Source organism: Zootermopsis nevadensis, unplaced genomic scaffold (assembly GCF_977971745.1).
Source record: "Zootermopsis nevadensis isolate Lab colony 2312 unplaced genomic scaffold, Znev_1.0 Znev_ptg000020l, whole genome shotgun sequence".
NCBI lineage: Eukaryota > Metazoa > Arthropoda > Insecta > Blattodea > Termopsidae > Zootermopsis > Zootermopsis nevadensis.
Genome location: NW_028259152.1, coordinates 12,151,898 through 12,167,891, shown reverse-complemented (window position 1 = coordinate 12,167,891; position 15,994 = coordinate 12,151,898). Strand labels below are relative to the sequence as shown.

Sequence of the window (15,994 nt, the reverse complement as noted above, 5' to 3'; positions counted from 1 at the left end):
ACACAACACATTTTGAAGATGATGTGATAAAGCTCCTTAAAATCTTAAATGCTGAATAACACAGTAATGCAACTACATACATCAACCCCCATATTTCAAAGTATGAGCCTGGTTAGAATTGCGTTGGTTATGATGAATAACTGGGTTTCCATTCATGAAAAGAGCAGTCATTTACTCATCAACAACATCCAGGCCGGCTCTGGAGTCCAACATCTTTTGACAATATTCAACATGATTAGGAAAACAACAAGCTGCACTGTTCAACACCTAGAATGTTTGCTGCAGGTTCCAGTCATGTCCCTATTATTCTCCCAATGTAAATGTGATGGAAACAGGCATGTGGGAAATTTGCTTTTTAATGGTTTGCACAAGTGGAGAAGAAGGATATTGATTTCAGTTTTAAAGCATATTTCCTCCACTTCTTGGCTGAGTGGCTATATTAACAGGTAGTATTTTAAAAGTCTGTAATCTGCAAAGATGCCTCATGCAAGATAACCCTACTACATAAAATTGATAGAGGGTACTTTATGTGATAGTTTGTACATAAAAAGGTATTGTAAAAATATACAAATGGAGGAAAAAGTGAATGCATATATGACATGAATTAATTGGTAATTGTAACAGAAAGCAATTATGTAATTCTTCTGAAATATAACAATAGGATGTCTTCTATATCAGTGTTTTGGGTAACGTATGCAGATAATTAGAAATGGCCAAATAGTTGGTTCTTTATAATTGTATGCATCAAACAAAATGATTGTGTTATATTCTTAAAGCAAACCCAGAAAATTATTACAAACATAGGGTTGCAACCTCTTCATTAGTGAGAACTGGAAGCATCAGTAAATCAATTGAGACAAGTAAAACACCTTATTAGAAGCACATTCAATTTTGTTCTTAAAAATACCTTAGCAGTATTTTTATGGTCATAAAGTATTGACAAAACTTTCTGAAAATGTCGTCTGTTACTTTGAATGCGTAGCTGAGCTCTGTGGCACTGGTACACTGAAAAATTTCTGTTGTCACAGCCACTGAATCAAATGCTAAAGCTAGTCCTTCATGTTGACTCTTTCCAAGTAAATTACATCCTTTAGATGCCCCCACAGGTAGGATTTGGTAGATGTAAAATCAGACCACAGATTTGGTTCATCTCATCCATCAGCATGTGTGACAAGAGTCCAAAAGCTGATTTATGTTGCAGGTAAAATGGACAGGAGCTTTGCCATGCGTAAACCACAGTTTGTTACATTGTCAATGGTACAGCCAACATTATTTGAGATAATTCTGTTGAAAATGGAAATAAGACACCCTAAGAGTTGAAATACTAACTCATAAAGTGATCACCAGTTATTCCTGTCCAAATGTTACTTTTGAATTGATGCTTCATTGCTGCAGCCACTAACAAGGCTCTGACCATATCACTACAGGAGTTTTATCTTGGCTTGATTCTAGGAAGGAGTAGAACACAATCCTTAAATGAAATGCATGCAATTAAGAATCAGCCGCCCATATATTATATATTGCAGGAGATGTCAGGCAATTAATCTGCATTTATTCTTCATATTAATACGCCATGACGCGTAATTAATTTCATCGCCTAGCGTGTGAAGAAATCTGGACCATGAAAAACTTGGCATCAAGACAAACTCTTTTTTGCCAGTATGAAGACGCAATTAAGGCTCTCAAGGAGGGAACAATTGCAAAGGCCATGTTCAAGTTGGAGAAGCAGCAACACAGAGTTAGGACTCTTAGCTGTGAAAGACTGTACTTTAATTACTGTAATTTCATTGAAACTTTATTTGTTTAATTATGCTATAACAACAGACAACATTGCAGCATTATGACGCCATTTGCAATGTCCATTCATTATTACCATCAGCAAATTAGTCATAGATTCCACTGCATTTTAGTATCTAATGACCAGCAAGTGTCCAGATCTTTCTAGAGGAAACAAAGTGTAACACATCATCATCATATAAAGTTCTTGCATCCAGAACTTCTAAGAAACATCAAATTGTAACACTTAAGTAAATTTAAAATGAATACATAGAGATATTTACTATACACCAATATTAATATAAAAATTACCTGTACACTTAAAGCTTCTTAAAAGTAACATACAAAGTCATCTGCTAACGGAATGGTCATTCTGACCAGCAAGTGAGTGGTCAGGAACAGAAATTACTAGACCTTTTGCCCTCTTAATTAAGTATATGGTGTGTATTGTGTCAGCAAGCACTGTTTGCTTCTACGAGCGTCATTACAACAAGTGTTCACTGTGCACTCAACTTATGTATTAACTCTCATGTTCCTGAGTATCAGCTGCAGTTTCTTTTCAGTTATTCGACCCACCATTTGTCTGCCTCTGCTTCTCAGCATCATCACTTTGCTACTTATGATTGGTGTGACACTTGCCCCTTTTAAACTTCCTCAACACCAAGATATATATCAGTAACAATTCTTTCTAAAGAATGATCCTCTTAACATTTTAGTTTCACTTCCAGGATTTCCACTCATATCCGTTCTATTCCTGAGAAGACCAAAAGATGGTGCCATAGAAAACAAAGTACATTACCTCAAGTATAGTAATTTGCTGACAGTTTAGGTGGATGGAAAATTGTAACGGAACTATTTCTGAATGTTTTGCATCTTACTCTGAATAATGCAGACAGCGGAGAATGGAGTTCTAACTGCATTAGTTTTCTTACATGTTTTGGAAGAACTTAAAAATGAAAAAAATTGGCAAATATGTAGCAATTTATCAAAAATGTTTATATTCATGTGTATGTTTCACTGGTAAATAACAAAACATCATTTATTGCATAGATTCAAATAAACTATTAATATTATCAGTTGAATTTCAAAGGCACAACATCTGAAAACTGGAGCTGAAATATCACTCATCACATCCCAAAGTTCAACACTGTTGAGAATTTCCACTTCATTATGATCCATTAGGCATCAGGACTGGAGCTATGCAAGAACAAGCCTGCAATACTAATAACAAAGGTAAAAAATTAGTGAGTAAATTCAGATATAGTGGAACTTAATTAATATGGTGTGTAAGAGATAAGTAACAATGTCTTATTAAGACATGATTATAAAAGTGTATTTTTGTTTTAAAATTCAGACTAGGCCCCTGAAAATTAAACAAATGTCTTCATTATGTGTAAAGTTCAACAGTGAACCTGAAGCTGAATTAGCTTAATGTAATTTACATTACCAATACCAATTTGTTAAGTCATCTTTTCCCACTGCATGGCACTTCCTCTGGTAGCAGGAGAAGGCATCCAGAAATGGAGGATCTCTGGAAATCACCATAAAAGGACTAGCATATTTATACGGGTCTAATTTTTTAACTAGCTGAGCGTGCTGTCAGCCTCTCAAAAAGAATGCTCCATGCAGTACAAATTTTTGTGCACATCTTCATCTCTATTTTCCATTAGGTTTCCTTGACAAGTTTCTCTGTGTATTCAAAATGTGGCAAAAGAAATCAAGCATCTCAAATGTGACCATGAAGTCCCTCTGTGAATTCATGCTGCCTCCTGTCCGAAAACGATCTCTATCTCCCCCCCCCCCCCTCCCACATTCCCAAGTTTGGCATTCCTGACCTGCAGCATAATTAATTTAAGTAGCCATGGGATCTGCCAACGTAAAGCACTTATGTGAAGTGAATCTATCTTTCATCTACTGCGTGCACAGGGAAAATTTTGAGTGCCTTCACAGTTTATAGCATGCAGTCCCCCCACAACCTGTGAATTCTCGTGGGATGCTCTTCTTTCAAGTGCTTAGAATGAAAACACATTGAGCATTAACAGACTAAGAGCCAGCTGACAGTCTGACTGCATGCAGCCTTTGTAATAACACTGCAACTGCGCTCTCTCATTCAAAAATGAGGTATGGGATGAATGAGACAAGAAAGAAAGGATTGAAGAAAGTAAGAAAGGACTCCAGCTCGTGTATTAAATAAAAGCTGATGTTGTAATTAAGAGTCTATAATAATGGAACTGTGTACCAAAGAATTCTAAGGCAATGAAAATTGATTTTGACATGCTGTGTTATATTCATCTCATTTTTATCCTCATAATCATCAACCAGAAATTAGTTCTTGGGCATGTTGTGATTCAGAAGCAACCTTCAACTATGTGACTGCAGGCCTATATTCATAAATTATTTTAGTTATCTTACTGTGCAGGTGTTGACAGAGGTTGAAGGTGCTGTTGCCATGAAAATGTTGAGTGTCTGCCAGTGACATAAAGGACTCCAGGAGGGTAAGGCGAAGACGAATTTTGTGCCTCTTTTCCTTCTCTTTCGATCGCAAGAGAACTGTTCACTTTGATTTTGTTGAAAGTTACGCATCGTGACAATGACCTTGGTAATGATGCACTTGCTGTCGAGTTTTAGGCCAGAAATTGATGTTGAAACTGGACCATCTACCAGATTCACCACATCTGGCTATGCCAAAAACTGAACACTCATTTGGGGGGCCACAGAATTTCAGGGACATGCAATGGCCACCCTGAAAACATTACTAAAGAGGAGTTACAGAAACGTTTCCAGCAGAGGATAAACCGCTTCACAAAGTGTATTGGTATGCAGGAAGACTCCTTCAAACATAACAGCAACCATTATTGGGCAAGTAATTAAACACAGCTTTTATGGGGCATTTCAGGGATGTAATTGTCACATCTCGTGAAACAAACATATATGTCATATGCTGAAGTTTGAAAAATGGAAATTTATTCTGAACTTCACAGGAAAAAATCTGTACCTCAGAGGATAGCCATTCCATTCTGTTATTCCAAAGATATTTGAGACTATTTTATTGGATCATGAAGTGGTGATTTCAGAGAATAAAGTTAATGCCATGCACTACTAATAAATCTCATTCTAAGGGTTTTCAGACAGGTAACAAAAGAGGCTTATATTTCAGTGATGACAGCTTACTCTAAGGTAGAAAATTAATTATACTGTAAACTCATTAACTCACACAACAGCAGAAGAACATTAAATATTGCAAATTAAATTATAATAACTGTAAGAACTAAACAGTTATTTCAATTAATTTTCGTACAAAGCAAGAACTTAATGAGTAAATTATCAACTTTTCAACTCTACCTGGTGTGGCCAAGAATTTCATTTATGAGACAGAATGCACACTTTCAAAGTGCAGAATAACAAACATTACACTGGCACAGGGCACCAAATGTGACCAGTAAACAACACCGTTTACAATTGTGAAAACAAACATATATTTAAGCCATGAATGCACGACATAAAGGATTCACATTCCTATCAACACGTGCATTTTTACATCATTTTATGTAGGTCTAATATGAAATCACATTAAACAGTTTGCCCATATGAGTCCCATGTAAGTTAAAACCCACCCACAAACATGTGATGGCTATGTTATAATTGTGACCACCTCATTTCCTGGCAGTTTGCTTCCTGCTGCTGCACTGGCAAGTGTCACAGTGGATTCCACATTTAGTGAGACACACTGTATGAGACCACAGACAAGATGATGGAATAATGCGCCTGATAATTGCTACAATACATACACTCCATGTACAGCAGGTATGGGTGGTTGATAATGGCCCTTTATCACTTCAAATGAGGATTTGTCTGAGAAATAAACGAATAATAAAAGACAAAAGTGAAAGGAAACAATGAAGAATTGTGAGGTAAGATCCTTATTTCCTTTTCCTTCTTCAAACATTAGTACTCTACTAATTTTTTTAATATATATACATATATATATATAAAGAACAAAAAGCTGATTACTTATCAAAAGAATTATGAATCTTGTACTTCTTTCTGGGTACGGGGCATTAAAAGAGTGAAGATGAGTCTTATATATAACAATATATTTAAAATTAAAAATACAACACAATTTAATGAAAAAACAATCATATACAGATTGAGTCAAAAGTATGTTTACAAACTGTGTGTGTGTATTAATGGATCAAAAATAGGAAAGAATGTTTCTATGAACATGTGGCCGCAAATGTTTATTTTTCAAAATAATAGCCAAAAATAAGTCTCAATGTATGCCTTTATTGCCAAGGATAAGGCCAGGGATGTTTCTTTGTAACAGATGCTCAAAGGTTGCTCCTCCATTCTCCACACATGCCCGAGCACGATGTACACAAGGTTGATGGATTCATTCATACGCAACAGGGTTTCCTTGAATCATCAGGCATGCATTCTGCCAGTACAATCACATAAAGTTTGTAAACATACTTTTGACTCACTCTGTATATATACACATACATATATATAAAAAGGCTAAATAGCTGATTACTTATAAAGAGATTTAAGAACCATGTACTTCCGGGTATATGGCATTAAAGAGTAAACATGAGTCTTATCTAACCATATATTTGAAAATAAAAAATCAACACAATTAATTTGAAAAAACAAATATAACAAAACTAATTTGAACATAACAATCAAATATAAAAAGCAATCAGATTCTTCACCGGATGGCGGTGAGGAGGTCTAGGACTGATTTCTTCTCCTGAAACAAGAGATGAAAATCACATCAAACATTTTTATAAATGTCTACAAATGTAACCTTAAAAAATGTTAACATTACAAGATACAAGTTTCCCCCTCCCAATGAATAAGTTAAACATCTTACCTTCCGTGAACGATCTTTACTGAACACTTCCCAGAATCACAGAGTCTCATCCCCAGCGCCAGTTACAATATCTTCTCTGTCTGGAGACATGGCAAGATACGGCACTCCAGATGAATGGCCAGTGAGATTTGCAACCCGTGACATGTATGGATATTTCCAAATGTGTGTGTTGTATTTGGAGTCACTGTGGGTGCTAACCTACAACAAACAATTAAATTTCCATAAAACATAGAATCAAAAGTAACAATCTGGAATAACATCCATACCAAATTCCTTGAAAATTTGTCAGCCATTCTCATTAACAGGTAATAATGCAAACAATGACATCATCAGTTAGTGCACAGGATAATGGATATTGGCGTCACTGTAGATCGTAATCCAGCTACCTCAGAACTTGTACCATGTCATGTTGGTATTACAGATTGCAGAGTACAATTATGGAGTAGCCTCAAACAGAGTACTTTACATGCCAAACGTCTATTGTTGTAAGTGTATGGTAGTACAAAGAAAACTTATCAGGTCCTCTGCACGGACTCAAACATGCCTAGGAAACACGCATTGGTACATCGCACACACCAAAGGTATTCTAGGAAAAGGAAAATTCAGCTCTTCATCATTTAAATGTTCCTGGTTTACAATGTCTCTGCTAACTCTGGGCAAGTCTGAGGCAACCACAGGGCAAACCAAAACGGTGATTACTAAGAGGGTCCCTAAAGTTTACTGAGTGTTCTGAACCACAGTGAGGGGCACAGTACACTTCATTTCACAAGAATTTATTTTTGGAAAATGTGAAGACATCAGTTCATAAGCAAAATCTGAGAGATGTGGATGAATAAAAACCCTGTTAATTCCTCTGTAAACGACAAGTATTAACCTAATGAAAACTTATTCGATGTAAAGCTGGCCCTTTTACACTGCCAACACAGGGTGAAGGTAAGGAACCGTCCCAAGTGGAGACGACTTCGCAGTTATAATTTTATGGTTACATTAAGTGCAATCTTCATCAAAGTACAAATGTACAGATTTTATAAATTATGCCTGAGGCAAATGGCATTTCAAAATTATTTTTGCGTATGTTAAGGTGAACACAATATATATTTAAATTTAATCTTCTATTTTACAAATACTTCACTATCCGAAAAAAAAAAATAATAATAATAATAATAATAATATATCTTACTTCTATCAACAATATCGTTCGAAGTACAAATTGCAGATCACATCGACATGCAAGGAACTTACCAGTTCAGAGGGATGTTTAGACCAGACGAGATTACAGACTTGAGATCCAGTGTTCACACACTGCTTTGGTTGTCCTGTGAGTGTGTTCCAGAAACGAATACACTGATCAGCTGCGCCTCCACCATTAGCCAAGAGTCCACGTTGGTGCAGGGACCAGGCAATAGGTGCAAAAAAATGTATTTCTGTATATTAAGAATTGTGTCAAAATGATCACTTTGCTGCATAGAATATTAAAATAAAGAAAGAGAATGGAGGAGGCAGAGATGAGAAATGTGAAGAAATTTACTTTGCAAATTATAAATGCTGCGCAGAACAGTGAAATCAATGACATCCAAAGAATATGAGCACCATATTGGAGAAACCATGAACTTGTATCAGTTATATTACGCTCTTCTCAATTTTCCATTCCAGCACTCAATTACGAATCATGTGAAGCAGCAAATACTATACACAGTACAGGGAAACAAAATGCATTTTCATAAAAAGATTTGGGTTGGGGGGGGGGGGGGGGGGGAGATGACCTGGAGTTTTTCAATTAATGCTCAATGCATGGTATAATTGCATTCCACAAAATTTGCTCCTATTGTTTTCAATCAATCCCTTCCACGATCAATATCTTTTTGAGAATATGAACCAAAACATAACATTCTTTTTATTTCACATTTGGAATATATCCACAAAAATGGTGTCATAAATAAATGTGATTTACGGGCAACGATTGGAACCAATTCTTCCAGCACTTATGGTTTTAAGTGCATGATCTTTCCTGCATCAAAGACTGCACAAACACGTGACAATATAACAACAATATTTACTCACTTCATAGAATCTTATTTTAATCCGTCACAAATGCGGATGATAAACACAATGATTCCTACCTTTCACTGCTGTCAAATGCTGAGTGTAAGTCTGCACAGGTGAGTCCAAATGGAGATTCCAAATATTGAGGAGATTGTCATTGCCACCGGATGCCAGGCTCTGCTTGTCTGGAGACCACTTCAAGCCGCAAACCTTTAAACAATGGATATTTATAGTAATTGAAATTGATGACAATAATTTAAAACATATTTTTCAGCTCTAACTATAATAACAATATTAGATGTGAGGTTCTGACCGTGGTGAAGATGTTGATGCTGTTCTTCTGGGTCATGATGCGATGCGGAGATGAAATGTCTTTATCTTCAGAGCTCAAGATGGAGACTGTATGTATGTGTCTCCAAAACTCTGGTATCTATGTCAGTCCACATGGTTTAACAATCCAGAAAAATATTACATCTGTTTTGCAGTAATAACACTTAAATGATTTCCTACTTACCTCTTGTCGATGGCCAAGCAACCTTCTCTCTGGCACAAGACTAGGAGTTCTCACATCACATTGTAAGATAAGTCCATCCCGACGACACAACATCACCATTCCAAGCAAGCGATTCAACTCTGTCTGGATGGGTCAGCAGCTCATTAACTTGGGAATTTATAGCAACATCCCAGACCTGCACGTAGCCATGATGTGTGCCAATTGCTACCAAATTTCCCTACAAATACAATACACCAGGTCATAAATTTGTCCAATAATAAGAGTCAGTCCTAAATTATGTCAGAGGTGATTTGATGTGTTATCTGTTTGGTAACATTTCCTGGTCAGAATATGCAAATTCTTACCTATTATCTACAGTCGCTGAAGAATACGGCAATAATATTTCATTTATATAAAATTATGACATCATGGTACATCAGAATACAGACAAATACATTTTTCTTTGCAAGTCTTCATGGATGGAGTAGCCTATATAAATAACGCCCTCGTAACTGGCCCCATCTCATACCCACCTTGAATGTGTGTAAATGTAATGCAGTGAAACCTCTATCCATCATTCCCGGAACTATCGTTTTCCCGGATGCATCGTCCGTTTTGTTCGGTCCCGAATACATCCCATATAAAATAATGTTACATTTTCCCGCTTCTATCGTTCTTCGAACTATCGTTTTATCGCATCGATCGTTCAAAAATCTTAGTCCCGGCCCACAATTTTCCCGCAATGATCATTTCTGAGAATTTAAAATGCTGGGTTTAGAGATAAATTAATACCGAAAGACGCATAATGTTTTTGGAATAACAGTAGCGGTAACCTGTTATGTCGCCCAACCAGCACATTCTTTTGGAATGAGGGTCAGCGGTGCAGGGGTGATAGTTGGAGTGAATGGCGGCGCGCATTGTCAGAAATTTTACGATTTTAATTAGGGTGCACTCATATTTCGTTCCAGCGATGCCAGATGGCATGTGCAGTGTGAATTTCTTCACAAATGTTTTTATTATAAGTACAAAGGAAAGGCTGGCGGCACTTTTCATTCTTCTGGTTTATCTCGTTTCCAGCGGTTCAGGGTCTTCTACAGCTACGTTTCGCTGAGTTCGGCAGTAATAGTATTTCCATTCTTCCTGTTATTGTTCGCGAAGAGGGTGGGAGTGGTGAGGAAGACGAAGACGACGAATGCGAGCCCGAAGCTTTGCCGAGTTTTGCCGAAGCACACCCTGCATAGGCAAAAGTGAAGTCGTTCTTTTATGCGCTTAATATTAGTGAACGTGACGAGGAAAACATTTTGAACGTGGAAAGTGCTCTGTTTGGTCTAAAACGTAAAGTTTCGACAAACCAGTTGTCCATTAAAGACTTTTTTGGTAAAAAGAAGTAACTTTGAAAGAGAAACATTGTTTTTTTTTTAAAATTTTTAATGCTTTCCCGCATCTATCGTTTTCCCGCATTCATCGTTTTTATTTCCCACCCCCGCCGAAAACGATGCATCGAGGTTTCACTGTGTTTGCAAAAATTACTGTTAACACTAAACACCCACAAGCCAAAGTTATACAGACAAATGCATGTATCCTGAAATAAATATGGCTACCTCACAACAAAAATCTCTATAAGACAAACCACTAAAATTTTGGGCTTGGTCTCCCTCACTTGGCAGGCAGAGGACACAATTCTTCTCCACCTTCCTCCAGGAAGTTTGCAACAAGAAATCCAAATTCTTCAGATTTCTTCTAATGCACACAACAGTGAACTTCAGAAATAACAAGGTGTTTCATTTGTCATGGACACAAAACATAAAATGAAAAGCAGAAAGCACCCACAGAAATGGGGCTAGCAGCTGACACTGATTTGAGATGGGTACAAGGAAGATGAGCAGAAGCATTATTGCAGCAGCAACAACAAGAGGCCAAAATGGGGACTTTGGCAACTTTCAGAATTCAGAACACAAGTCCACAGACTTACTGGGCATGAGACAAGCCTGAGGAAAGTTACTTTATGACAGGCAATAAAAAGTCTACTCCAACAGATAACAACCCTTCCTGATCCCATGTTGCTGTATAAGAAAGGGACCTTCTTTTGCTCTAACTTCAAGGGCAAAGTCCACAAGTCATATGTTAGCTACAGCTGAACACAACCTCCAATAACATGGTATAAAAAAGCACAGTAGTAGAGTGTTAATGGGGAAGAGGCTATGCAAAGCTCAAGAAATATTGGCCACCTAATATCAGGACCTGCTCTCCAATAAACAAATGTGTTAATTGTAAACCAACAATTACGTCAAATAGTATTCTAGTGGCGGGTGACCATAGGCTGCATCAACATTACGCACTACATGATAATTTTCCTATACAATTAATAATGTATTTATGCACAACACATACTTTAAGATTAACAACAAAACAGCAATAACCAAATACAAGATTTCTAGCTTCTGGGTTGTTGCGCTGTGTAGTATGGTCGATGTTTACCAACGTTTCTGAAGGCGTGCTGCCTCCGTCATCAAGGCGATGAATACTATACAGCGCAACAACCCAGAAGACAGAAAACTTCATAATCACCGCTGCGAAAACCTCAAATCTTACAACCAAATTCAAATTTAACAGAAATACTTTTCAACGACCTGAGTAAAAATAGTCTGGACAATACTTACGTGTTCATTCCATGCAACTGATGTTACAGAGGTGCCATCTCCAGATAAATCTCACAGCCTTCCAGCCTGATTTGTGCTTGCACAAAAAAGATATATGCAAGTTCCTAATCCCACGCTTAACACATTCTCTGAAGACCAGTCAATAACATTGAGGTAGAAGTCATCTTGGAGATAAAAGGCATCCAACATCTTCAACAGAAAAGACATAAAATTCAAATAATGTAGTACAGCACATGAAACTCTCAATGCTTAATATAAAGAAGAAGAATATTATAACTATTTTATAATAAACACTCTATCACTGTCTCTTGGCGTGTGTTGGCAGAACAGCTGATCACGAAGTCACAACAGACACTTCATTTGTGGATTTTTGAAGATTAAAACTAATACAAAATATGACCAACCTTGTAGGGTATTGGTGATATTTTCCTCCTTGACCTTCTCGGTGCACTAAGCAACTTTTGGCTTTGTGCACTAAGTGGTGACAAGGAAAAGATATTTGATCCTGGAATGAGCGCTCTTCTCTCATCACATTGGTCTCTAAGATCTTGAATGTTGGCGCCAAGAAGTTCGTTTTTCAGCAAACATGTGTATGCCAATCTCCCACTCCCTCCGCCACCATTTTCACGAGCCTCTTTCGTAGTAAATCCATTCTGGCCAGAGTCCTATATTTAAAAACAGACACAAATTTAGTGACATTTCTACAACTTGCTTATCTTAAGAGAAATTCATAAAGCTTATAGACAATGGGGAGTTGACAACTTCATGCACAAGACCTGATGGGAAGTGAGCTATACAAGTACGTCACAAATAGCAGTTTTAAATAACGGTATGAAACACTAACTCCATGTCCAAACAGAAAAAAAGTAAATTAATTACAGGGCATACAGCACTGCTTATGTCCTCAAGTTGATAATCTGATAACATTTTTGTACAGTGCAATGGTAGTCAATTAAGAAGAAAACAATTTTTGTGGATAAAGGTTCATTTACATATCTGATAAAGTACTGTCATGTACATAAATTGATCTCATCCTCAGCACAGCATACTCACTTCATCTATCCACTACTTTTAAAAAGTCACAAAAATCATAACTCAATGAAAAACACTTACTGTGTTCATCTCAAACTTCATCCGCCATCTGTTGCCATAGCGTGGCCGAATAAACCGATCGCCTGTCTGAAAGTAAGGAAAAGATGCCTGTAAAATCTCACAATTCCTTTAACCACATTTTCTCAACTAACTGAGAGAACAATATACAATATGAAGATAACTGTCTTCTGGGGCACTGTGCCAAGCACCATCGCGGAAGTCCACAGACGTTTCAGAGGTGCTTGCTGCCTTCATCATCAGAGCAAAGAAGGCCGAATGTGCGTCTGAAATGTTGTCAAACTTCGAACAGACTACATGGTGCAACCTCCAGAGTACACTAATTTCCTTACCTGCTGCCATGAGAACCTGAAATGTCACCAGTATGTAAATATGTAAAACACTTTTAAATCAGAGAAAAATTCTTATACTCAACTGCACACTTCATGTATTAGAAACCAGAATGCAAGTAAAATCTAGAAGCATCCTCCGCTCATACACCAGAGACACACACGACTACAGTCAAAATGCCTTCATCACCACTAAGCAGTGCAATAACGAACAAAGCTATCAGAACGACAAAGAATATTTACACTTGGGTTGTGAATGAACCTATTCTTTGCTGCTGCAGACTTCAAAGTTGACATGCAGAAATTGTTTGCGATGGTCATACGAAGATGGAAGGATACCATCAGGCAGGATCCATGGGACACAGGAGATGAAGACGATTGGATTTTCATAGCCAACGGCAGGGACGTGGGAGACTTGGGTTGATATGGTGATGAATAGTGTTCCCTAAGCCATCAAGTAAGTAAGTTAGTTAGTTAGATGGTTGCTTCCTCAGCATATATGCAAAACAAAAAGTGCAGCCTCACCTATGAATAAGTAAGGAGAAATCACACAAATCACGGATATAATATAAAACGGGAAACTCAAAGCACTTTTCTGTGCATCTATAATTGTAAAATGCTAACTCCTCCAATTTTATCCTTTCCTCTCCCTTAAACAACCACACGTGTACATGCACATGCCACTCTGCCATGCTTACAAAGTCCAACATTTCATCTTACCCAAGAACACCACCAACCAACATCATGTGGTACTGAATGTCATCATGGCAGAAAGTAACAGAAGTGCACGAAATTAATATTGTCTAAAAGTGCCATCTTCAAGCGGTCACCTGCAATAATAAACATATGAAGGGGAAATCTTCACACACACAGAAATATTCATTATTTATTTCCAGTTCACTTGAAGACACTTTCGGTAGCTCTAACTATACAGCATCAAATGCTACAATGGTTTCTGAAGTGGAAGGGACATGGAAGGAAGTGGCCACAGTTTACTTCAAATACTATCATGACATTCGCCCAGAGGGACTGAACACAACCATGAAAAACTTCAAGATTTGAACTCACAACTTCCCAAACACAGTGGTAACCACTTAACAGCGACATTAAGTAAAGAAATGTTACATTCAGCGACAGGTTATAATTTAATAACACTTGAGCAGGTGGAAACCAACAGTCACACTAATTTTCAGCAGGTATATATTACAATCACTGAAGTTGTATTTTTCTCCTTAATGTAAAGAAAATGAATCAGGTGTCTTTATTTGGCCCAGCTCACTCCTCACATCTCTGACATTCCGTGTGAAACAGATCGTGCCCATCAGAGGGTTTCGCTGGATAAATAACAAATTACACTGATCCTATCATTGTAAGCTCACGGCCTGAAGATACACTTCTCAAGTGGGCAGATTTCTGGGTTACATATTCTGATTGCTCTGAATTCTGCCTGCCTAAGGAACAAAGTGCAATTCTCTCCACAAGGATCAACCATAATATTCAACTTGAAAGTAAATGATGAGCTCCACGTAAACAACGCAAGTGGTCACATTTGCAACCGTTCTTCCTTTAGGTAGGACTTCAGGTACTCATGACAGCAGATGTGAAGACGGCTGTTTTCTGGGTTGTGAAACTGTGTGGTCCGGTAGAAGTTTACCAGCATTTCAGATGTACTTGCTGTCTTCATCATCAGTGTGACTTATAGCCATCATGATTGGAGGAAGCTAGTAACTCTGAATTGTCAGTAAACTTCAACCAGACTACATGGCACGTGAACTCAGAAATGAGCCATCTCCTTACATCCTTTGGACAAAAGACTTGGTTTGGCTCTAGAGGTGTTTTGACACGTTGATAACACAAAACTGAAATGTGTCCACTGGGATTTGTTCCCAGCCATCCAATTCAATTATTCATCATGCTACCATAGTCATCAATAAGTTTACAAAATCAGAAATTAACTCCACTTACCATTCTAGTAGACCTAAAGTTGGCAGGAGTAACCTATAAAAGAAGGATTTATAATTAGTCAAGCATTTCAACATCAATCACCTTCTTAACTAACAAATACACACAAATTAGTTCAGGCTCAAAGGGACAAATTATCCTATAAAAGTGGGAAAGGAGAATAACAATGAATAAAAGTTACAACTACTGAAATAATAGAAATATTTGGAAGTTAAAACCAGTACTATTATTATTATTATTATTATTATTATATAATGTAGGAAAAATTAAATTTCTGCTGTTGTGAAAGGTTTTGTCACAAGACACATCTCACACCTTTCTGTATGGTGTTCTACTTGGTACTAAGGAGTATTGAAACACAGGTATCAGAATATAACAAAAGAGTATCACCAAGCCCCATATCGATTAGGAACATTGCCACCTACACCTGCCATCTATGCATATATCTAAATTACACAAGAATGCAAGGGTGCCAATAGTTGAAACTGCTTTTTGCCAACGTTAAAGCTAAAAGTAATGAACTGTAGGTGTATTTCGTTTACATAATTCAGCAAAGGAACCATTTCTTACCTGGCTATATTGTTTTACTCCACACATTAGTAAAAGCGTTGAGAGTGGACCCCGGTTTTTTCGGTTTTGCAGATGAACAATTAGAAAAAACAATTAATTTCAAAAACAAATATAACAAAAGTAATTTGAACATAACAATCAAATATAACAAAACAATCAGATTCTTCACCAGATGGTGGCG

At 37.2% G+C, this 15,994-nt stretch overlaps 1 pseudogene across 1 annotated transcript; it reads right to left on the bottom strand.

The window, feature by feature from the left end:
• Positions 1-5,849: 5,849 nt before the first annotated feature.
• On the bottom strand, positions 5,850-15,991 carry LOC147873304 (fizzy-related protein homolog; annotated as a pseudogene). Its single transcript, XR_015535919.1, has 10 exons — positions 15,814-15,991; positions 15,247-15,279; positions 12,956-13,021; positions 12,247-12,507; positions 11,843-12,031; positions 9,204-9,420; positions 8,767-8,899; positions 7,889-8,070; positions 6,647-6,844; positions 5,850-6,523 (listed from the first exon to the last, which is right to left on the bottom strand). The product of XR_015535919.1 is annotated as a fizzy-related protein homolog (transcript).
• Positions 15,992-15,994: the final 3 nt, after the last annotated feature.